This window comes from Triticum urartu, chromosome 7 (genome assembly GCF_003073215.2).
Source record: "Triticum urartu cultivar G1812 chromosome 7, Tu2.1, whole genome shotgun sequence".
NCBI lineage: Eukaryota > Viridiplantae > Streptophyta > Magnoliopsida > Poales > Poaceae > Triticum > Triticum urartu.
In genome coordinates this window covers 454764085-454789983 of record NC_053028.1, presented here as the reverse complement: position 1 = coordinate 454789983, position 25899 = coordinate 454764085, and positions in this window count along the sequence as shown.

Sequence of the window (25899 nt, the reverse complement as noted above, 5' to 3'; positions counted from 1 at the left end):
GTGGCATTTCTTTTAAAGCCCTTTACGTGGTGTCGCTCAGACGCCCGACTGCGGTATTTTATTCCCACTCTATTATTGCTTATTCATGTTGCATGAAAATAACCTGCTTGCATGCATAAAAGATATTTTATTTATGACTGACGATGTGATCATAGAATTTTTCGTGCATGATTATCAATTATATTATACCTGTGTTCCTAATGTTTGCGAGTACATTCAAAGTACTCACTGGCTTGTCCCTGGCTATTGTCTTGGCCAGATTTCTTGCTTGGAGAGGAGCGTGGCGATTGACAGCCTCAAGAACTAAGCAACTGTGATAGCAGCCTCGCAAAGATAGGAGTTAACCTGGTTAGCTGTTCCCGTGGGAAATGGAGTCCCATACTCTGATGATTCACAAACCGCCTCCGCCATCGACCACTAGAAAACCATTTGTTGTACTCACAGGCCAGAATGGTCTTGTGCTACATATGTTGTACTTTTCTTGGAATTTCTGTATCAAGTGGAGCCTCATCAGCTAACAGTAATCCTGGGGCTGATGAGCACGACGGTCTTTTCTGGAAATTTATGTCCGGAAAACCCGGTCGTGACAAGCTTTACAAGAACCACACCCTTCGTAATCGAAGGCACAGCCAGGAAATTGTTGTGGTCAAGTACAGCCTCAAGAACACGCCTGACAACAATGCTACAGGAAAACACTAGTTCAGGACACGTGGCGACAAGGACACAGCAGCTGGATAGTTCAGCAGTAGAACTCATCATCAGGTCTTCCAGTTCACACGGCATGACTTTGAGAACTTCATCTCCACCGCGGACCTGGTTCTAATTCAAACAGAAACCATATTTTATTACTACCTCCGTTCAGAAATATAAGATGATTTTCGATATTATACTCCATATATGACTACATATACGCACAGAAATGAGTGAACAAAGACACTAGAACATGTCTTCAAAGGCATGAGAGCAGAGGGATTACATGCAATATCCATAACACAAGTTACTGAGGCAAATATACCCTCTTAAATGGTAGCATTGATGTTCATAAAGTACTCCCTCCCTCCCAAAATTCTTGTCTTATATTTGTCTAGATACGGATGTATCAAGTCACATTTTAGTATTAGATACATCCGTATCTAGAAAAATCTAAGACAAGAAATTTGGGACAGAGGGAGTAGTTGAAAGTAATCTATAAGAAACCAGTGTCAACCTCTCGCATGTTTTTGTCAAAAGAGGAATTTAGAACCGTCATTTGGCACACAAAAATCACATGCAAGATCACCCAGAAAGTTGTACTACTAGTACTACTACTGCGTGTTAGATGAAAAAACACGATCAAGATCGAGAAAAAGAACGTCAAGAAGAGATATTACCTGGACATGCTTAATGAGGGATCCCGGAGAGCGGGGCTTGGACAGGGCGATGGCTTTGAGCTTGTTTGCGGTAGTCTCGGCAGGGTGCTTGCGCTTCTTCATACCATGAGCCTCGACGGTTTTGGCCGGAGCCATAGACATCACTTCGGCCGGTGCTCCAGCGTCCATCAAGAAACTGTCAAATAGAAATAAAAGAAAAGAAACCATAATCACAAACCCAAAAGAAGAAAAGAGAGGGAGTTATAGGATCAGTCTCAGGGTTGCAAGACCGGGCCTTGGCCAGAATCAACACCATTGATGCGCTCACCTTTCCTTCTTTGGGAGAGAAGAACAATGGCAGAAGCAGGTCGGGGTTTTCTTGAAGAAATGAGGAAAAAGATGAGGCAGAAGCGAGGGTTGGGTAGAGATGAAGCTGAGAGAGAAGAGTGAAATGATGGTTGCTTCGTCCGTCCAACTTACTGCTGGAAAGGAGGGGGTTTTGTGATTTGACGGCTCATTGGGCATTACTGCGGCGCTTCGATCGGGGTAGTCTACCGTCACTCTACTACGGAGTAATTTAGTGCATGGCTGGTGGACCCTGATGCTGGCTGTCCCACACGTCGGTGAAAGTGAGTAATTTAGTGCATGGCTGGAGGAGGATCCGCACGGTAGAGCGTGTCCACTGTTTTTCAGAAGAAAAAAATGATTACAGCAAGCGTTTCCACTCTTACGACGAAGGAGTGCGAAACACGGCAGCCACTTGAACATACACAGTGCTCCTACTACTAGGCATGTGCAGTGGTTCATACGTCAGTACTACACAATCTTGTTGCTAGTGTAGTAAGATATGACGATAACAAATGATGTTGTGCGCATGTCAACTACTCCTATATGTAACATAGTACCACTTTTTCGACTGTCCGGTCGAGAATGGACGGTGAGATCAATGTTAACAGAACTAGGTCCATAGTGCACGGAGAGTATGGTGCTATAGTACTCCATGAAACATGAACCACATGAAGCACGAATAGTGTTAGCCAGGGTGTATGAAGGGTGCACGGGATGGGAGCAAAAGTTCCCTTCTCGACCCACTTTTGGGTGTTTGGCAGAGTGCATGAAGGGTGCATGAGTCCACACTAGTAGGTTGACAAAAATACACGAAGAGGAAACAACTATATTGAGATGAGAATGCAACCAAACACACCCACACGCTTTGTGCTATAGTAACTGATCTGCACCGTATGAGTTTGATCGAACGGTCATGTTGCGCCGAGACATGGACATGCCCATGCAGAGGGTTTAGCCCGACGGCCGGCATCATCGCGCTGGCACGACGGTAGGCATCGCGCAGCCGCAACACGTGCGTGGCAACTTGGTTCACCAAGTGGCTGAGGCAATCCTGGACCTCATCACGATCGGCCCGCTCGCGCTCCAGCCGGCTCCCCTGACGGCCTATCGTATCTCCCGCTTTCTGCAGCAACGCCGCCGACGCCTCGGGCATCTTTGTGGTGGACGCCTGCCGCTTTTGAAGCTCTGTGAACTCCCGCACATAACGGAGGAGCATGGCACTCCTCTCCTCCTTGAGCTCACAGAGCTCCACGTCCTTGGCCCTGAGCTCCGCATCCTTGGCATGGAGCTCCTGTGTCAGGAGCCTCACCTCGGACTCCGTGATCTGCTGCGCCGCCATGGCACCAGGTAGAAGCAATGGGGAGAGGAAGTAAAGGGGGCGAAACGGCTGAAAGGCAATGCAATCTACGGGAAGGCAGAGGGAGTGGGGAATCTTTTGGTTTTCACCACGGTAAAACACCAGTCGACGACTTCTCACATCAGGGAGCAGTGGGTACAGGCGGAGTCATCGTGACTAATTGCTGCCGCGCCTACTCCCGTCAATCAAAAAATTAAAAATCCTGCCGCACCCAAACACCAGAGCAACGCCGCGGTGGATATTTAAATTTACCTGCCGGCAAGTAGATAAAAAAGGGGTGAAAAAACAAATGTGGCGGCGGCCTAGTTAATCGGTTGAACTAGCCCAACTAGCTAGCCACCTGCTTCACTGATGTACTCGGTGGGAAAGGTGGTCTTTCATGATTTGACGACTCATTTACTTGCTTCGGAACTACGACCGAGGAGGACCCAGAAAACGCGTGGTAGGGCGTCCCACGTCAGGAAGAATATATGCGTGCACCACCCAGGAGGACCCCGAAACCGCGCCGTAGGGTGTGCCACGTCTCGACACGGAGGAAAAATGTGTGTGTAAAAATATATTCTATCAAACGTAGTAGAGTACCTATGGTTCGACCTCGGGACCCAGCCAGTCGGTTGAAAACACCCCACTAGCCACATAGCTTCATCATGCAAACGTGGCACGGAGGATAGATGTGGTTAGGTCCGTCTCGACCAGCCACAATATCTCTTGTTCTAGGCGATTCTTCTATTTTCCAAGTTTTTTTAGTTGTAATAACACCACGGAAAGCTAGCGCCGCTCTTCGTGTGTGCCCGTGCAAAGGTTAGACGATGGAGAGAAGAGAGATTGAGATCGCAGACCTGGGACCCACTAGTAAGTGAGATAACGGTCATGCACGTGTTGACGAGGCACTCCCTCTACTCTACTCAACGCAAGTACTGTATAAAATCAAGTTATGGGACAAAGCCAACAACCGTTTATTTTTTCAGGCTATCGACTTACGCTTTGTAGTCCAGGTTGCCAGTTTGAATCTCGTCTTTCAGTTTTGTTAGTTTTAGGTCCAAATTTGATTAATGACAAGTGGGACCCCCGTGTGTTGTTCTGATATTTCAGTGTAGGATGGTTTTTTTGAACAAACGCTTTGCGCGGTTAGACAAGTAACGGCACGAGTTACATGTTTTTTTCAAGTTTACGAACAAAAATGACAGCGGCATAGAATATCACATCCACCCCGCAGCTTAGATACTATGGTGATATGAGTTTTTACACCGTTGGAAGTGAGATCCAATGGCTTGGGAGTAGTCTTTGTAATTATGCGCAATTTCCAAACTCTCCAAAGGTTTTCTTGCAAATAAAACATTCAAGCCTCGTGTGTGTCGCTGCATCTTCGATCCAACGGCTCCCCGGTGCTCATATCAGGTGCTCCCCGTAGCTTAATTACCCGCTACAGTGATTGGAGTAGTTGTGGGCCGAATGCTACGAAAATATAATCTAAACCGACCGGAATAAATGCCTACACAAATTGATCCAAGGTTGGAGTTCCCCTTGCAATGTAAATAGCTCCGGCTTTGCGAGGGATGGAGAGGTAGTAGCTTCAACGCATGGAAGATACGGTGTGAGAAAGCGAGGTCAATCGAGAGACATATAGATAGAGAGACAAAGTGAGTGTGGTCCGACATTCATTGAACAAATATATATGCTCTAGAGAGATATTGTCCGATTGAGCTTTTTGGCAAGGGTGAGGGCTGTAAGATAGAGCTTGAGAGATGATCCGGTCACAGACGTGTAGATATATTTTGTGCGTGAGGGGAAGCAAGGTCAACCGATCACATAGGGTCGCCGTGCGATCGAAAGAGTGAGACAGGTTGGAGAGAGTGACCTAGATAGACGATGTGCGTGAGAGAGTATACAATGTGAATAGGTCGAATTGGGCTCAACATGGTGATATATCGTTTTTTTCCGAGAAAGAGCGAGGTCAATCGAGACATACGGAGAGAGAGGGAGAGAGATTGAGTGAGCATGGCCCACCATGAGGTCGAAAGAGTGGTGGCGGCTTGGATGGACTGACCTAGATAGACAATCTGCGTGAGAGAGTATAGAGTGTGTCGATCGAGGCCCGAACAGGGAGATATATCATTTGTGTGTGAAAGAAAACGAGGTTAAACGAGACTCAGATAAAGAGAGTGAGATTGAGAAAGTGTGGCCCGCCGTGTGGAAGAAAGAGTGAGACAGTCTCGAGGGAGTGACCTAGATATACAACGTGCGTGCGTGCGCATGCATGAGAGGTTGGGGGCTAGATAGGCAATGCATGTATTTAGCATGAGAGGGTGAGAGGGAGAGGGAGAGAGAGAGAGCTCGGCATGGGGTGCAATGGTGGGTGTGTGAGTTAAATACATTTGGTAACAAAGTAGAAAAAGGGGTTGTGTAGTTGAAAGACTAAGAGATCGAAACTTGGAGAGAAAGAATGAACGTGTGTTGGAAACCGATAGCTTCCTAAGGTGGTTAGGAGAGGAAGATTGACCGATACAGGAAGTATGTAGGGTTTGTGCGGGGGTGGGGGGGGGCTAAAAACAACATTTTAATGTACATAGTACGAGACTCAATATCGATGTTTCAATTCGGTGTACATTGTAAGATTTGAACCGAGGACCAGGCATACGGGTAATTATTTCGAATTCGTGCCATACTAAGTTTCAAAAAGTTGACATTGACTCAGTTTGTTGTGCTATTTTGTAGGTCATATGTTTGAATCCATGCAAAAGTTTTCTCACTACCATGGTGTTCATCATATACATATGAATTTGTATTAAAAAAAAGTAGCATGGATACAGTGAAATGCGAAATCCACGTTAGAATTGGAGATCGCTACGTGACACACACTCTAGTTCAAATAACTAACTACGTGACACACACTCTAATTCAAATAACTAATTATGTGACACACACTCTAATCCACGTTAGCGTGGGTACCGTTTCGATTTTTTTCAAATAACTCCTCGTTAATTAATTTATAGTACTCCCTCTATTCACTTTTATAAGACCTTGAAGACATTTCAGACAATGTGCAAAACAGTTCATTTTAAGTTGTCTGAAACGACTTACAAAAGTGAACGGATGGAGTATCTCGTTTCGAATGACTAATTATTGCAAGGAAAATACGGGCATGGTAATACATACAGATTCATCTGCAAAGAAAGAAGATTCATTTGCATTCTCAAATGTAGGCGCACCAGGCAAACCAGGGTTGTGTCGGGGTGGACGCTGCTTTGGTGCCTTAAAGGCAACTGCCTTTAGGTCACTGACATGTGGGCCAGCCACCTGTTGCGCCCATATGTCATGGACACAAAGGCAGGTGCCTTAAGGCACCGAAGCATAGTCCTGTCGGGGTGGTCGCGTGTGTCAGACGGACGCGTAGCACCCAGCCACCCACCCTCCTGCCCCCCAAAGGACGACGACAATATAAGTTCGCGCTTCCACGTTTCGGATTGAAATATCTGGCGGCCCCAATTCCAGCCCTGCAAAATCTCTCTTCTCCACCGTCCCCTTCCACGCCTAGATTGCTCAAATCCCTAATTCGCCGCCAACCCTCGAATCGCCCGTCGCCTCATCTCTTTCCCCACTGTTCCCCACCTCTGTGCCGGACGACGACGACGAAGACGACGGTCGCGCTTCACCACCGCACTGGAGCTACCTCATCTACGCCCTCGTCCACCGCACCGGGTGGTCCACCGACAACGTCGGCCGCCGCAACCGACGTGCCTCACAGACACCGAGTTCCACCGCATCAGGTGCGCTTCACCGACGCCGTCTCCCCGCTCACCGGGGCTACTTCACCGAGCACATCGTCGCACCTCTGCCCCCCGAGGCCGTTGGGGCTTCACCAACGGTCTCGTCCACCGCATCGTAGCGTTCCGCTGCCACTCAAGATCTGCATCCGTGCGCGGCCAGCCAACGCCAGCGCATCACCCTCAACGGCTCTGAAGTGACCCACAGTCTAGATAGGTGAGCATGCCCAAACGCCGGCCCGAACTAGGTATCCACACATAAATCCCTTGTGCACTGTTCCGACGATGTTTGGATATCCTTTCACCACTCTCCTAGCTTACACGCTTATGCAACTCTGATCTTAACTCTTATTTCTTCTGGAGATATCATCTGAAACAAGCAAATCCATATTTTAGCGAAGCATGACGGCGCTACGGGATCTAGTACACATCCTGCACACCCGTATAACCTTGTAAGTATCTGTCCTCCGGTACAACATCAAGGTCGATTCCTCTTATTTGATCAACCATTCGCCGTGTGAAAAATGCAGAGGGGGGGTGCAAGGAGCACAAGGCCTGCACACCCAAGCAAGTGGTAACATGGACTTGTACATGGAACATCCCAAGCGCAAGCAGAGCTGTAGTGAGCCTGTACAATGAGCTAGCGTAAGTCCCTGCATTTCATTTAATTCATACTTTCATTTGTGTATGATTTGTGTGCAGTGGCTGATCCACGAATTCAAGTTACCAAGGGTGAACATTTACCTTAAAAAATACGAAGGCACTTGCACTCCGGAAATCAACATAACTTGAGAAATGTGAAGCTACATGCACTTTGAAAACCAACTAATGATCCAAAGTAGTTCAGATTATAAACACTAAATGATGCAAGCACCAAAAACACAAAATGCAACATGGTGTACAAGGGCTGCAAACATGGTCTGTACCTGCTTGAATTATTCGTTCTCTGGCTGAAAATATCGAAGTGTAATTGCACGTATAACCAGTGCACAAACTGCACATAAATATATCTATCCTGCACAAGTATGCCAATAGTTTCAAACAATAGATTAGAAAAGTATTTATGCTATGTTGTCATGATATGGGGACTTTCTGGTAGATGGCCTCGACGTTTCCTCAAGCTATGAAAATGCACTATAATTTGCTTGTCATCAATGCCTGCAAATCTCTGTCTCTCTCAACATAGTAGATCATCATTAGACACTAAATCCTTCAATGGGCTTGCAAAATGCTTGCATTAGATCCCTCATTAGACACTATATGTTCATCACCAGGAGCATGTAAAATGTTTGCATCAAATCCTTCATTAGCAGTCTGTTCATTAGACACTTCAGGCTCAAGAACAACATGAGCTTGTATGTTTGCATAGGAAACTTGATTAGATACATCAGATTCAGTCAGTTCAGTATTGATTGGGGGAGTTATAAAATAAGTAGAAATTGGTTTCATTTTCTCATAGATTCCCTACATACAAGCAATTTTATAACACCGTCAGGTTTAACTATTGGCCATAAATTGAAGAGTTGAATTAGATATAATCAGGGATGTGATGTACCTGCTCGTTGCGCATGCTACTCTTGCAAGCTGCGACTGTCCGTTTGCGCAAGCTCGATGCCATGCCCGTGCTACCGCCGCTGCCTCCCACGCAGGCTACACCCAGGGTTGGATCTTCATCTTCTTGTCCTTCCGTTCGCTTGAAGCCCGGCGACCGCCCTCCAACGAGGGCACGAGGAAGTGCTGTGTCAGTCTATCCAGCGGCGGCTAGGCTAGGAGCGAACCAGACTGGAGGCTGGAGCGAATGAATTGGGATTTTTCCTGCTGTCGATCAATATGGGAGGCGCTCGTTTGGGCCGCGAGCCTGCTATAGGGCCTGCCTTGCACTTATGTTATTGGCCCATCCAAATTGAAACATTTTTCTTCATTTTTTACATTGCCTGCTCGTGCGTTGGGAACAAAACTAACGTGGGCCAACCTGGACGACTCAAACTAGTTGCACACTTTCCAGCCACCTGAGGCGGCTGCCCATACCAGCCCCTATGGTGGTGTCGCCCCTTTTTGTGTGTATGATTGGATAGTGAAAAATATTCCAGTGGCGCTTTTGATTTACCCACAGAATGGTTGAATTGCTTGTTTCTATGAACTGAGTTCGCCAATAATGTGAAGGATGCCAGTCTTTTCATCCTATTGTAGATTGCTTAGATCTCGATATGCCAAAAGTAATCACATGAAATATACAGTAAAAGACAGTGTGATGTGTTTGGCTACAACTAGTCTGACTACACGTCCTCATATAACATATCAAGGATGCACCATCTTACCAGATTAACCATTCGACTTACCCATGCAGTGTGGGAAGAAAAAAGTATTGGGACTGCGTATCCAAGCAATTGATGCCATGGACTCCTTCGTACAACCTTGTAAGCGAAAAAGAAGTTGCAGTGTGCCTGTACAAAGAACTAGCGTAAGTTCAGTTACCTGCTTCTCGGAATTTTAGTTAGCCACTTATTGCAAAATTGTTCACTTATGTTGCTTGGCTTAATTTAGTTTGCTACTGATTACATAATGGCACAGCCTGTTAATCATATTGTAGACTGCGCCTATCTATGTGTTTGATACTTACTGTTAAGAATTACCTGTTTGCCTTAACTTAAATATCTACTTGTTTGTTTAACTGCTTTGCTGCTGCAACAGCGGGTTACAATGATGTTAATAACTACTTTTCAGCATCCAATTGAAACTCTTTAATTCCTTGTTTGTTTGACTGGTTTGCTGTTATAACTCCCAGTTGAGATGTTTTGCTAACTTCAACTTTTCTGAATCCAATCGGAACTTTAATGGCAAAACAGGTTAGCCCAAGATCAAAGAGCGAGGTCCCCATGGACGTTGCCTCAACCCACAGCAGTGGCGCCGGCCCAATCGTGCATTATGAATTGCCAACTGCTGATGCTCTAGAGGCTAAACTAGTGGTAGAAAGAGATTCTGCTTCTACACTTAGAGACGAAGTTGACATGTTGAGGAAGCAAACAACACAATCACAAGCAGTACTCAAGACAACCATTAAATATTTGGTGGATTCAAAACGAAGCAAGCTGAGACTGACCAGATTGTTAAGGTCCTAAAGGAAAAAAGGAAATTAAATTCCTACTTGGTAAATCATAGGTGAAATGTTCTTTCCATAGTTGAATAACCTTTGTGTTGTCTGTTCATGTAATCAATCAAACCATTTGTTTTAGAGATCATGTAATAATTGTTTTTTTTTGTTTGTAATTTTATTTGAGCACAAGTCTGTATTAATTGATAAGACTCGGAGACATTTCATTTGGATTGCTTTGCCAGACCTACAAATATGCCAATCGGGATGAATGTGCATTCAGCAATAGTAGTATAGATGGACCATAAGTGGCACACATCGGAAAGGGCCAAGATGCTGGCTAAAAAAGGATGTTGTTGTAGCCAAAAAAAGTACAGCGGCCTGGCTTATGTATGTTAGTTGATATTATTGATCCGTATACTCTATAAGTGTTTATATGTCTGTTAGTTCCGTACATTCTTGGTTGATTGACTCGGTATTTGGATCTTGATACATCGCTTGTGTACATATCTAAATGGGAGTACACATTATGTTGCGTGTGACATTTGATTTGGACATAAAGTGTTCCAAATATTCGAATTCACCTTAAACTGGATTCTAGTTTCTGAATTTGAGTATCGGCATTTGTAAACCATATTCATATATGACAGCGGAATACATCTTTGTCGTCCTTTTGAAGATATATAAAAACACACAGAATGATTTATAAAGATTCATATAGGAATAGAAAATGGATTCAAATTTAGTTGCCAGGGTAAACGTGGATGCTTATTGTCCCAAAATTCGAAAGAAACAGCAACATGTCCACTCCCACATCGGCTGCCCGAAGCCAAGTGTTTGGGAGATGGAAATTACTGTCTACCCATTACACGGACAATCCATCCGCCCGATTTCCACTGCTCTAAATAGGGGTAGGTTAGTAACTTCAATTAGATGTGACACGACCGCCTCTGAGCCTATTCCGACACGGTGGGCGTCAAATATGGGCGGCAAAACTCATTTGATTCAAGCTCGTCCGAAAGACCTCTGTTTCTCCCTCCATTCCCCATTCATGCACGGTGGGTGGCAAAACACCCTCTCCTCGTCCGAAATAGATGTAGGCTAATATTTTAAATAGGGGCAGATGTGTAACTTCCATCAGACGTGACACAACCGCCCTACCTGTCAGCCCCGTTCATACACCATGGGTGCCAACCGTGGGCGGCAAAACACCCTCTCCTCGCCCGAAATAGTTACCGGCAAATATTTGGGAGATGCGAGATTACCGTCCTATCCCCAACCGACGAGACGTAAAATTTTGAAACGGGGGATAAGTTAGTAACTTTCCCATATTTCAGACAGGTGCATCCCAAAAACATGGTTCCCCGTACCTCTCCCTCCATTTTCCCATTCATACACTGTCCGCGTTAGAACACCCCATTCCCACACCAGCCTCCATCCGCCACACCATCCATCGCCGCCGTCCTCCACCACATCCATCGGCACCGTCCTCCACCATGCCGGAGCGCCAACCAAGACCGCGTCGTCCACTGCTAGAGATGGACGTTTCTCATCCACGGCGACGGACCAATAGCCTTGCATCGCGTCCTCTCGCTTCATTGGCGCCATCGTTGTAACATCCCAAATTTTCAATTTGGAATGTTATACACTAGATCATCATTGAATATCATATTTATTGCATTTTGGTTGATCCTAGAAATTTTACGCAACTCAAGGACCCTCGGAGAGAGTTGGGGATTTCGTTATTTTCATATTTGAGTTGTCTCAAATTTTGAAAATAGGATCATTTGATTTTATTTATTTTATCTTCAATTATTTCTATTACAAAAATATGAGAGAGGGAATAAAATGACTTTCCCAAAATAAAGAAATATTGAGGATTTAATAAAAAAATCAATTAAGATTTTATTTTGGTTTTATTAGCTATTTTATTTGAATTTAGGAAAAAATGCGTGTTTTTCAAAATTGCATTTAGGCCCCAAATAAATGTTCATCCTGTGCGGCTAGATTTTATAAGCCGGGGAAAATTTATTTCGGGATTTTTGGAGTCCGTTTAGTATTTCTTTTGTTTTTTTTCCGAGCATAATTATTTAAAAAAAAGTCCGAACCGACCTTGGGCCGTAACTGGCCGGGCCTTTTTATAGCGCCCCGAGGACCCGGCCGAAGCCCAAGCCGCCCGACCCGAAAACCCTAACCCTAGCTGGCCCCCGTCGCCGCCGCTGCCACCTCGCCCCGCCGCCGCCGCTGCAGCGCCGCGCCGCCCGCCGCCGCTGCCGCCGCCGTTCGCCGGAGGTAGTTTTTTTTCGCCTCCGGTTTTTCTCGAAAAACCGTTCGGTTTTTCGATGGTTTTGCTCGTTTTTTTAGTTTCGGTTTTTTAAATAGATCAGTTTTTCCGGTTTATTTAAATAGCGAGCGTTCGCCCGTTTGTTCGTTTTAACGAACGTTCGTCGTTTTTCTTTTTCTCGGATTAAGTCCGCGATTTTTCTGATCGCGATTTCTGATCCGATTTTCGTTTTAGTCTAACTTTTCGCTCGTTTATCAGAATCAGGCGATTCAAGCGCCTGGAGTTTCGTCTCGAAACCCTATTTCCGTTTAACCAACTCAAACAAGTTTTTGCCACTGTAAAAATTGCCCTAGATCCAGAATAGTAAACGAAGCCTGTTTCTTTTGCCGTTTGTCTTTCGTTGCTTCATTCGGTTTGATTCTTTTTGCAAACCGGAGTTCTTAAGTTGAACTTTCTGGTTAGATCTCTTATTTGAGTTTTACCTGTGCATTAGTTGAGTACTTATTGTATGCTTTTTTTGTGATAGAGTACCCGGAGTGCGCCGCTTGCTACTTCGAATCGCTAGGTTTCCCGGATCATCAGCAAGGCAAGTAACACTTTGATCATGCTTTCCAACTACCCAGTTTTATTGCATTAGATCAATCCTCACACATTGCATGATTAGGATCTAATTAAATTGTGGGTTTGGGAAGTAGATGAGGTAGAACCTATTACCTGTTATTATCAAACCTTTAGGAGTTACTTCTACGTTTGCTTATTATGCCATGCTATGCTAGTAGACGTGGATTGGGTGAGTGTATCCATGACAGATGTGAGATTGTTAGTTAATGGTCTATTTAAGATGGCAACTTAAACACACATCTGGGTGGATTGAGGCACCTGGGTATTCCAGCGATTGCCTGTTTTTCTTTTGGACCGCCACCCATGCTCAAAGGCATCATGAGATTATTCATGCTAGAAACTTCCGTGTGCAGCCACAAGCTATTATGGGCTCTAGCATAGTTGATTAAGTTGTGCAAACTGTTATAGTGGTAGACTAGTAGATGTAGGGGAAAGTAGGTGTAACGGTCTACCCGATCGTCAGGTGCTAGCGCTTCTGAAAGACTATGTCTCGGTCATCCATGTCTCAAACACCATGTAGTGCGAGAAACCAAACGGAGGCGGTCGAGTCTTGTGGGGAAAAGTGCGCAAACCTCTGCAGAGTGTATAAACTAATCATGATTACCCGTGTCCCCGGTTATGGACATCTTGATAATCTAGTACCTAGATTATCATGTGAATCTCAACATGTTACTCTAAAATTTAATTTTGTTGGGTTTTGTTTAATGATGATGCTTAACTGGGATTGAGAATGTTGTCAACCATTCTCAATGCTTAAATAAAATTTATTCCTTTGTAGTAGGGAAAAATTGGCTTTACGCAAAATTGTAACCATAGAGCTTTCCACCAGCCAAATATGCATATAGAATAGCCTGTTTCATTCCATTACTCTCTATGTGTTACTTTGCCAGCATATTCCATGTGCTGACCCGTTTCGGGCTACAACGTTAATGTTGCAGACTTTTCAGACGACGATTAAGGAGTTTTTAGGTCATGGTTCTATACTCAGTGATGCCATTGGAGTTATGGACTCACTTGTCTTCCAAGCCTTCCACTATTATCGTTATTAGATGGCCTTAAGCCATATTTATTGTAATAAGTTCTCTTTTGACACACTCGATGTAATAAGTGTGTGATTGCTACTCTTTTATAAATCCTTCAAGTACTGTGTGGTGTCAGCATTACTGATCCAGGGATGACACCTGAGCACAGAGATTGGACCGTTTGAGGTCTGGTCGCTACAAGATGGTATCAGAGCGCACGCTGACTGTAGGACACGACCACTAAGCTAAAGACCTAGATCACTACTCACTCTCTTCTCTTTCTGACTTCTCATCTTTTCTACTCTTTTAGGATGGCGGATGCAAGGAACAAGTTCACGCAATCAGATGAAGATACACCCTTTGGACGTCACTTGAAGGAAGTCACTAGATACCTAAACATAGGAGTACCAAGCTTCACCGGAACCTACAACGCCACTTTACCTAAAGAGGAGCGCTAGATGATTCAAGTTCAAGTTCCAGGAAGGACGGTCATGCCAGTCACTGAGCCCATAGAGTTTTCTTTTGATGCACCAACTTGGAGTCTAGGAAAGAGCACGGCAACTCACATCGCCATGGGACGTATTTGAGAGGTCTACCGCAATGATCTTAAGGATACTATCTACCAGATTTTTGGGTGCCGAGATGAGCACTGGGAGATGATCAGCACCAGGAAGGATAGATCTGTTGCAGCTTTTATCCAGGAGTTAAACCAGCACATTCGACGTCAGGAGAACCAAATGTGCGCCGACATGATAGATCTGAAGAAGGCAAGGGCAAAAATCAAAGAACTGGAGGAAGAACTCAAGGCTACACGTGAAGATTATGAAGAGGAAATCGAAGTATTAGTGGAGAAGAATGACGATCTGATCAAGAAGATCGGCATATTTATGGGAGGCCCTACACCAGTAGAAGAAGATGAAGAACCCAAGGAGATTCGTCTGGAAGACTACATCATCATCGACGACACAGACTCGGATCCAGATGATAGCGATGATGACTATGTTGATGAAGCTAGAGCAGATATCATGGAGTCTGCAATCGAAGAATATTTTTAGTAGACCACCTCATCAGTAGTAGTCCTCCACCATGTAAATATAGTAGTCCGAGCACTTTTGCGATAGTTAGATCGATTGTATGCCTTTGTTTGATAGATTGAATGAAGTGAATTGTTTGCTTTTACCTCATGTGAATATGGGTAGTGTTTTCTCTTTAGACCCCTCTCTATTCTTAAATCTCATATTTTCTAAAACCTCAGATGCCTCTGAGACGTGACCCCGGATTTACCTTCCCACCAGAGCTCACCCAGTTGATCCAGCAGCAGAACACATTGATGCAGTTGTTAGTCCAGAATCAGAATCAAGGGAACAACAACAACAACCCACCACCACCACCACCTGTTGATCACTTAGCCCATTTTCTTAGGCTAAATCCGCCGGTGTTTTCTAGTAGCACCGAGCCGATAGTAGCAGATGATTGGCTCCACAAGACAGCTAGGGATTTGACCACAGCAGCATGCACGGATGCGGAAAAGGTGAAGTTTACCGCACATCAGCTTGAAGGACCCGCAGCATCATGGTGGGAGAATTTCATAGCCACTTTCCCTGTCGACACTGTCACGTGGGACCAGTTTCAGCAGGCTTTTTGAAATGCCCATGTTTCAGCAGGAGCTATGGCCATAAAGAAGCGAGAGTTTCGCAACTTGCGCCAAGGAGGACGGACAGTTGGCCAGTTTGTGGAGGACTTTAGTAAACTAGCATGTTATGCCCCAGATGACGTTGCTACGGATGCAGCTAAGCAGGAGAAGTTTCTGGAAGGACTGAATGATGAGTTGAGCATGCAGTTGATGGTAGCAATCTTCAACAACTACTAGGAGTTGGTAGATCGTGCTCTCATGATTGAAGGGAAGCAACAGCAGATTCAGAATCGCAAGAGGAAGTATGGACAAGGGAAGCACAATTCAGGAGCTCAGCAGAAGCCACGTTTTATCCCTAGACCGGGAGGACATTTTCAGCATACCCATGGAGGAGGTAGCTCACACAATCACAATGGCACCAAGAATGGTAATGGTAATGGAGGAAGCAACGGCCAGAACCGCACCAACCCATCGACCCCAGCCAAGAGAGACCTGAGCCAAGTCACTTGCTTTAAGTGCCAGAAGACCGGACATTATGCCAATGAATGTCCTGAATCCCAGAATGGAAATGGCAATGGAAGCTCTGAGAAGAAGCCGAACCCTTTCAACAGGGGACAGGTGAACCACGTTAACATGGAGGAGGTTGAAGAGCAGCCGGATGCAGTAATCGGTAAGCTTTTGGTTAAGTCATTTACTGCACTTGTTCTTTTTGATATCGGTGCATCGCATTCATACATATCAAGGGGATTTGTGGATAAGTATAACCTGCCCACCAAAGTTCTTAGAACACCTATGTTAGTAAGCTCACCAGGAACGGAGTATATGGCTAGCCAAGGATGTTTTCAAGTGCCATTAAGTATAGGTAGGCATGTGTTCCCCTCGGATTTGATAATATTGGACTCGCAAGGTTTGGATGTAATTCTGGGTATGGATTGGTTGTCGATGTATGGAGGAAACATCGATTGCGCCAGTAAGTCGATCTTGCTTACCACCCCAGAAGGGAGAAGGATCAAGTATGTATCCCGACATGTGCCGAAGAGGACTCAAGTAAATTGTTTAACAGGAGTTGTGCAGGAGGAAGTACCAGTAGTGAAGGATTTCCCCGAAGTATTTCCAGAAGAGTTGCCAGGCATGCCACCGGATAGAGATATTGAGTTTTTGATTGAGCTTTTGCCAGGCACAGGGCCAATATCAAAGAGACCATATAGGATGCCTGCAAAGGATTTGGTGGAAATCAAGAAGCAGATTAAGGAGTTACTGGATAAGGGATATATTCGCCCAAGTTCATCGCCTTGGGGATCGCCAGTACTTCTAGTGGAAAAGAAGGATGGATCGTTAAGGATGGTTGTTGATTATCGAGGATTGAATGAAGTAACCATCAAGAACAAGTACCCACTACCAATGATCAATGATCTATTTGATCGATTGCAAGGAGCTAAGGTATTTTCCAAGATCAATTTGAGATCAGGAGACCACCAGTTGAAGATTCGAGAACATGATATACCTAAGACGGCTTTTACCACCAGGTATGGGCTGTACGAGTATACCGTTATGTCATTTGGTCTGACTAACGCACCTGCATATTTTATGAACATGATGAACAAAGTGCTTATGGAGTTCTTGGATAAGTTCGTCGTAGTGTTCATTGATGATATCCTGGTTTACTCGAAGAATGAAGAGGAGCATAAGGAGCATTTGCGTTTGGTTCTTGGAAAGCTCAGAGAGCATCAATTATATGCCAAATTTAGCAAATGTGAGTTTTGGTTGAAAGAAGTTGGATTTCTCGGACACGTTATATCCGGAGAAGGTATATCAGTAGATCCCACTAAAGTTGACACCGTGACCAAGTGGGAAGAGCCAACCACAGTTGGAGAGATCCGGAGTTTTCTTGGACTCGCAGGATACTACCGGAGGTTTATTGAGAATTTCTCAAAGATTGCGAAGCCTATGACGGAGTTGTTGAAGAAGGATACCAAATTCAAATGGACTGAGGAATGTGAGGCTAGTTTCCAGGAGTTGAAGAAACGTTTGGTTACCTCACCAGTGTTGATTTTACCGGATCAGACCAAGGATTATGAGCTGTATTGTGACGCTTCACGTCGAGGACTTGGAGCAGTGCTTATGCAGGAAGGAAGAGTTGTTTCATATGCCTCACGACAGCTTAAGCCCCATGAGTTGAATTATGCTACGCATGATTTGGAGTTAGCAGTTGTAGTGCATGCATTGAAGACTTGGAGAAATTTTCTGTTTGGAAACCATTGTGAGGTGTACACGGATCACAAGAGTTTGAAATATATTTTCACACAGAAGGAGTTGAACCTCAGACAAAGAAGATGGTTGGAGCTCATCAAGGATTATGATATGAAATTGCATTATCACCCCGGAAAGGCTAACGTAGTAGCTGACGCGTTGAGCCGTAAGAGCCATATCAACACCCTAATGACGGGAGATTTCCCAAGGGAGTTAGCCAAAAATCTTCGAGAGCTATGTTTGGAAATAGTTCCAAGAGGCCGTGTAGCAGCATTGGAGATTCAGTCTACTTTGATGGATAAGATCAGAGAAGCTCAAAATACTGACAAGGAGATTGCTTCTATTAAGGATAAAATGAGCAAAGGAAAAGCTAAGGGATTTCGTGAGGATGAGCACGATACATTATGGTTTGAAGACCGTGTCTATGTACCAAATGATTCGGAGGTCAGGAAGTTAATTTTACAAGAGGCCCATGATTCACAGTATTTGATTCACCCAGGAAATACCAATATGTATTTGGATTTGAAGGATATTTTCTAGTGGACCGGAATGAAGAAGGATATTGCGGAATATGTAGCGGTTTGTGATGTATGTCAGAGAGTAAAGGCAGAGCATCAGAAGCCAGCAGGATTACTCCAGCCATTGCCGATACCCAAATGGAAGTGGGATAAGTTGGGCATGGATTTTATTACAGGATTGCCCAGAACACGTTCAGGCTATGACTCGATATGGGTTGTAGTCGATCATTTGACAAAGGTAGCTCATTTCATTCCAGTAAAGACTACCTATACCAGTGCAAAGTTGGCAAAGATATATATGATCAGAATCGTTTGTCTGCATGGAGTTCCAAGGAGCATAGTATCATATAGAGGAACCCAATTTACCTCAAAGTTCTGGAATCAGTTGCATGAAACTTTGGGAACCAGACTGGAGTTTAGCACAGCTTTCAACCCGCAGATAGATGGACAGACTGAGAGAGTCAATCAGATTTTGGAGAATATGCTAAGAGCTTGTGCGCTAGATTACGGATCTAGTTGGGACGAGAATTTGCCGTATGCAGAGTTCTCTTACAACAAAAGCTATCAATCCAGTTTGAAGATGGCCCCTTTCGAAGCCTTGTACGGAAGGAGGTGCAGGACCCCATTGTCCTGGGATAAAGTTGGAGACTGCCAGTTGTTCGGACCAGATCTGATAAAGGAGTCTGAACAGAAAGTGAAATTGATTTGCGATAGGCTCAAGGTAGCCCAATCCAGGCAGAAGAGCTACGCAGATTCTAAACGCAAGGAGACAGTTTACGAAGTCGGAGACCGAGTTTATCTTTGAGTATCTCCACTTCGAGGAGTTAAGCGCTATGGAGTTAATGGAAAGTTAGCGCCACGTTTTGTAGGCCCATTCAAAGTTTTGGAGCGTATGGGAGAAGTAGCCTACAAGTTGGAATTGCCCGAAGGATTGTCGGGAGTTCATGGCGTGTTCCATGTATCCCAGTTGAAGAAGTGCCACGTAGAGATGGCTGACATACCGCTGAGAGATACGGTACCACTGGAAGCAATTCAGTTGGACAGTGATTTGACCTATGAGGAGAAACCAGTTAAGATTCTAGAGTATGCCAGTCGAGTCACCCATAGCAAGGTTACCAAGTTTTGCAAGGTTCAGTGGAGCCACCACACGGAGGATGAAGCCACCTGGGAACAAGAGGAAGATTTGTTGAAGGACCACCCTCACCTATTTTCTAGCCAACCCGAATCTCGAGGGCGAGATTCATCTTAAGGGGGGTAGGTTTGTAACATCCCAAATTTTCAATTTGGAATGTTATACACTAGATCATCATTGCATATCATATTTATTGCATTTTGGTTGATCGTAGAAATTTTATGCAACTCAAGGACCCTCGGAGAGAGTTGGGGATTTCGTTATTTTCATATTTGAGTTGTCTCAAATTTTGAAAATAGGATCATTTGATTTTATTTATTTTATCTTCAGTTATTTCTATTACAAAATATGAGAGAGGGAATGAAATGACTTTCCAAAAATAAAGAAATATTGAGGATTTAATAAAAAAATCAATTAAGATTTTATTTTGGTTTTATTTGCTATTTTATTTGAATTTAGGAAAAATGTGCGTTTTTCAAAATTGCATTTAGGCCCCAAATAAATGTTCATCCTGTGCGGCTTGATTTTAGAAGCCGGGGAAAATTTATTTCGGGATTTTTGGAGTCCGTTTATTATTTCTTTCGTTTTTTTTGAGCGTAATTATTTAAAAAAAAGTCCGAACCGACCTTGGGCCGTAACCGGCCAGGACTCCTCCTGGCCGGGCCTTTTTATAGCGCCCCGAGGACCCGGCCGAAGCCCAAGCCGCCCCACCCGAAAACCCTAACCCTAGCTGGCCCCCGCCACCGCCGCCCCTCCGCCGCCCGCCGGACCCGCCGCCGCCCGCCGGACCGCCGCTGCCGCCGTTCGCTGGAGTCGCCGGAGGTAGTTTTTTTTCGCCTCCGGTTTTTCTCGAAAAACCTTTCGGTTTTCCGACGGTTTTGCTCGTTTTTTTAGTTTCGGTTTTTTCTAAATAGATCGGTTTTGCCGGTTTATTTAAATAGCGAGCATTCGCCCGTTCGTTCGTTTTAACGAACGTTCGTCGTTTTTCTTTTTCTCGGATTAAATCCGCGATTTTTCTGATCGTGATTTCTGATCCGATTTTTGTTTTAGTCTAACTTTTCGCTCGTTTATCGGAATCAGGCGATTCAAGCGCCTGGAGTTTCGTCTCGAAACCCTCTTTCCGTTTAACCAACTCAAACAAGTTTTTGCCAATGTAAAAATTGCCCTAGATCTAGAATAGTAAATGAAGCCTGTTTCTTTTGCTGTTTGTCTTTCGTTGCTTCGTTCGGTTTGATTCTTTTTGCCAACCGGAGTTCTTAAGTTGAAATTTCTGGTTAGATCCCTTATTTGAGTTTTACCTGTGCATTAGTTGAGTACTTATTGTATGCTTGTTTTTTTTGTGATAGAGTACCCGGAGTGCGCCGCTTGCTACTTCGAATCGCTAGATTTCCTGGATCATCAGCAAGGCAAGTAACACTTCAATCATGCTTTCCAACTACCCAGTTTTATTGCATTAGATCAATCCTCACACATTGCATGATTAGGATCTAATTAAATTGTGGGTTTGGGAAGTAGATGTGGTAGAACCTATTACCTGTTATTATCAAACCTTTGGGAGTTACTTCTACGTTTGCTTAGTATGCCATGCTATGCTAGTAGACGTGGATTGGGTGAGTGTATCCATGACAGATGTGAGATTGTTAATTAATAGTTTTGTAGAGACCCGACCCGAATGGATCAAGTCTCTGTGCTTAAGTGTCATCCCTGGATCGGTATGCTGACACACACAGTACTCAAGGATTTATAAAAGAGGTAAATCACATGTAAAAGTAACGTAAATACTATTACCTCACCAAAATAGCGGAAGTAACAAGGTTGTGGATTCCCATCAACACCAACGGCAAAGTTGAGTGTAGAAATCGTAACCCTAACGTATCACTTACTCGTCGTAAGATAATCCTGCAACATGAGACGTTGCAGCCACAGAGGGTCAGTACATTGAATGTATTGGCAAATTCACACCATAGAGAATGATGAATAAAGGCTATCACTACATGCATATTTGGCTGGTGGAAAAGCTCTATGGTTATAAGGTTTTTGAGAAAAGCCAATTTTTCCCTACTACAAAGGAATAAATTTTATTTAACTATCATGGTGGTTGTTGAACATTGAGAATGGTTGACAGCATTCTCAATCCCAATTAAGTAACATCATTAAACCCAACAAAATTATTTAAAGTAACATGATGAGATCAACATGATAATCCAGGTACTAGATACTCAAGATGTCCATAACCGGGGACACGGCTAATCATGATTAGTTTAATACACTCTGCAGAGGTTTGCGCACTTTTCGCCACAAGACTCGATCTCCTCCGTTGGATTTGTCGCACTACATGGTGTTTGAGAAACGGATGACCAAGACATAGTCTTTTAGAAGCGTTTGCACCTTACGATGGGTAGACCGTACCACCTACATCCCCTACATCTGCTAGTCTACCACTGTAAGAGTTCACACGACTTAATCAACTATGCTAGAGCCCATAATAGCTTGTGGCTGCACACGGAAGTTTCTAACATGAATAATCTTATGATCCCTTTTAGCCTGGGTGGCGGACCGTAGGATGATCACACGGTATATCCCCGGGATCTCCTAGGACAACACTGGTATATCCCCAGGTGTCCGGGCAAGTCCACTGGTATATCCCTAGGGTGCCCCAACCAATCCACCCAGATGTGTATTAAAGTAGCCACCTTAAGTTAAACCTTAGTTAACAATAATCTCATACATCTTTCATGAAATACTCTCAAACCCAATCCACGTCTACGAGCATAGCATGGCAATATAAGCATAACGTAATAGTAACTCCCAAGGGTTTGATAATAAACAGGTAATAGGTTCCTACCTCATCAACTACTGCCCAACCCACAAGTTAATGACATCCTAACCATGCAATGTTTGAGGATTGGAACTAATGCATAAAAATGGGTGATAAAGAGTATGATCAAAGTATGAACTTGCCTGCAATGTTGATGAAGATGATTCGCACTCAAAACTCTTGATAGCTCTACTCGTCACACTACGTCAATCTATCGTAAGCAAGCAATAGTAACCACACATAAGCAATCACTCAAAAGATCAGAAAGATGGAGGAAGACAATTCGGAAAACAATCAAAACCAAGCAAATAACTCTTGCAACATAAAACAATTTCTAACAGTACCAAAATTATGTGAATTTGGCCTTATTAGAATGTTTAGGTCAAGAGCTTCGATTTGCAAAAAGAATCAACTCAAACGGAGCTACAAAAATCAAGTTATGATCAAATGAAGTTTGAATTCAAATCTGATCTAATTCAAATTTTAAACTTTTCAAAAACATGTTTAAGTTGTTTTACTAGATAGAGGGGATCATAACGAAGAAGTGGGCGTTGGTTTCGTTGAATTTGGACTAACAGGTAAAAAGTTGTGCTTGTTTGAAGAACAGGGACTATTTTGTAAATAAAGTATTCACAAACGGGTCCCTGGCTGAAAACTGAAATAAAAGAAAAGGCTAAATAGCGAACGTTCACTTCGGAAGCCTATAAGACGAAAACCGTTCGCTACTGAACCCTAAACAGCGAACGCCCGCTGGATAACCAACCGATCGATTTTTTTTAAGAACCGAAAATAAACCGTAGCCTAAATAAAACCGGACTGGGGCGGTTTTACCTTTCCGGTCAACACCGGCGAACGACGGCGGCTCGATGCGGGAAGTGCGGCGGCGATGCGGCGTGGGCGGCGTGGGCGAGCAGCGCGGCAAGGGGTGCGGTGGCGCGGGGCGGCGCTCTGTGCAGCAGCAGCGGGCGGCGGCACGGCGAGGCGCTGCGGCGGCGGCGGCGAGATGCGAGCGAGGCGAGGCGGCGCGAGCGGCGAGGAGGAGAGAAGCCGGGGGCGGCGGCGGCTTTATAGGGGAGGGGAGGAGAGGGCGGCTTGGGCGAGGGGGCAGAGAAGAGGCGGCGGCGGAGTCCGGGTACAGGACGGCGGTGGCGACGCCGTGCGGGCGCGGGAGTCCGCCCGAGCTCGGGGACGAGCGAGGCATGGCGATGGGCTGGGCCGGCCCTGTTCGGTGGAGGGAAGTATTTTTTTAACATTTTTCAGATAATAGAAATAATAAAAACAAATTAAAAGAAAATATTATATAGGCATTTAATATATCAAAATTTTCAGAAAAAGATTTCCAACAACATGGTCATTTTTATAATGCCAAATAAAATCCACACAAATTTAGATAATTCAAAGAGTGCTACTGGTCTATTAAAATCCAACAGAAATCATTTTAAAAATACCAAAATGATTTCAAATTAATTTTTCTCCAATTTTCTAATGTAGGGAATCATGTTACCCTAATTTCCATATATTTTATTTTTGGAGAAAAATAATTTGAATAAAACTCAAATAACTCCAAATTGAAAATAAATTCAAATGGACTTTGAATTTAATTCTTTGAAACTCCCAACTCATATTTGATATAATTTGAAGAAGTCATTGTATCTTCTCTCATGAAAATCATTGAGCTGCATGATGTTTATGAATTGAAATATTTCCAAATGAAATTCAATTATTTTCAAATACCCTTTCATTTAATTTAAATGGAAGAAGTCATATGATCTTCTCTCGAGGGTTTTGTATTTGAAAAGAATTTGAATTCACGGAGATCAAAATGCAAAATGAAAGTTTGGGAAAGTCCTTTTATTCCCTCTCATTTAACTTTCAAAAGTTTCGAATTCACTCACTTTCAGACAATCAATCAAATCTATCTATTTATTATAACATTCCAAAATTTAGAATTTTGGGATGTTACAAGTTTATTTAAGGTGGCAACTTAAACACACATCTAGGTGGACTGAGGCACCTGGGTATTCCAGCGATTGCCTGTTTTTCTTTTGGACCGCCACCCAGGTTCAAAGGGATCATGAGATTATTCATGCTAGAAACTTTCGTGTGCAGCCACAAGCTATTATGGGCTCTAGCATAGTTGATTAAGTTGTGCGAACTCTTACAGTGGTAGACTAGCAGATGTAGGGGAAAGTAGGTGTAGCGGTCTTCCCGATCGTAAGGTGCTAGCGCTTCTGAAAGACTATGTCTCGGTCATCCGTGTCTCAAACACCATGTAGTGCGAGAAACCAAACGGATGCGATCGAGTCTTGTGGGGAAAAGTGCACAAACCTCTGCAGAGTGTATAAACTAATCATGATTAGCCGTGTCCCGGGTTATGGACATCTTGAGTATCTAGTACATGGATTATCATGTGAATCTCAACATGTTACTCTAAAATTTAATTTTGTTGGGTTTTGTTTAATGATGATGCTTAATTGGGATTGAGAATGCTGTCAACCATTCTCAATGTTAAAAACTACCATGATAGTTAAATAAAATTTATTCCTTTGCAGTAGGGAAAAATTGGCTTTACGCAAAACTGTAACCATAGAGCTTTCCACCAGCCAAATATGCATATAGAATAGCCTGTTTCATTCCATTACTCTCTATGTGTTACTTTGCCAGCATATTCCATGTGCTGACCCGTTTCGGGCTGCAACGTTAATGTTGCAGACTTTTCAGACGACGATTAAGGAGTTTTTAGGTCGTGGTTCTATACTCAGTGATGCCGTTGGAGTTGATGGACTCACTTGTCTTCCAAGCCTTCCGCTGTTATCGTTATTAGATGGCCTTAAGCCATATTTATTGTAATAAGTTCTCTTTTGTGACACTCGATGTAATAAGTGTGTGATTGCTACTCTGTTATAAATCCTTCAAGTACTGTGTGGTGTCAGCATTACTGATCCAGGGATGACACCTAAGCATAGAGATTGGACCGTTTGAGGTCTGGTCGCTACAGTCGTCCTCTTTGCCGGGGCCACTCACACGACCTTCTCTTCCACCGCAACGAGACATATCCCCCGATGCACCCGTCTACCCTCACAGATCTGCTTCCACGCCACCGACAGCCATCGCACCCCCGATGCCTACACGGCGCCGCAAGAGAGGTGGTACTTCATATCTCCTCAACTTTTTCATCTCAACCAGAAAATAGATCTTAACTTGGTTACTCTACTTTCTTTTCAGCTCTTAGAATTTAGTTCTTAGTTCGAAGCAAACAATGGATGCTAAATATCATTTCTCCGATTTGCAGCTTCAAATCTGCCATGGCACAGCCATAATACGTTTTAATTGATCATGCTTAGGGTTTAATTGATCATGTTGGTTCCATGGTGGTTTCTTTAATAGAAATCAGACGGGAAACCCTCTTTTGCTAAAAAATATATGCTTAGAGTTTCCCCCTTTTATGATCACTATACAATCAGAATACATGCTTCGTGTCATAATAACACTGCTCCACCCATCAAGCTAAACAAGCTTAGTTGTTCAAATACCAATCTGATATTATTAAAACAAAGTTGTTTAATTGGTCAGCTAAATGTTCCTAAATTAGTTTTGAAAATGCATGTTCGCCACTCGGGTGTGTATCTCTGTTTGTGGTCTGGTCAGCACGATTGGTGAGGTGAACTTTGCATATGCGGGGGTTTATAGGGCGACACTCTCCGAGTTGAAA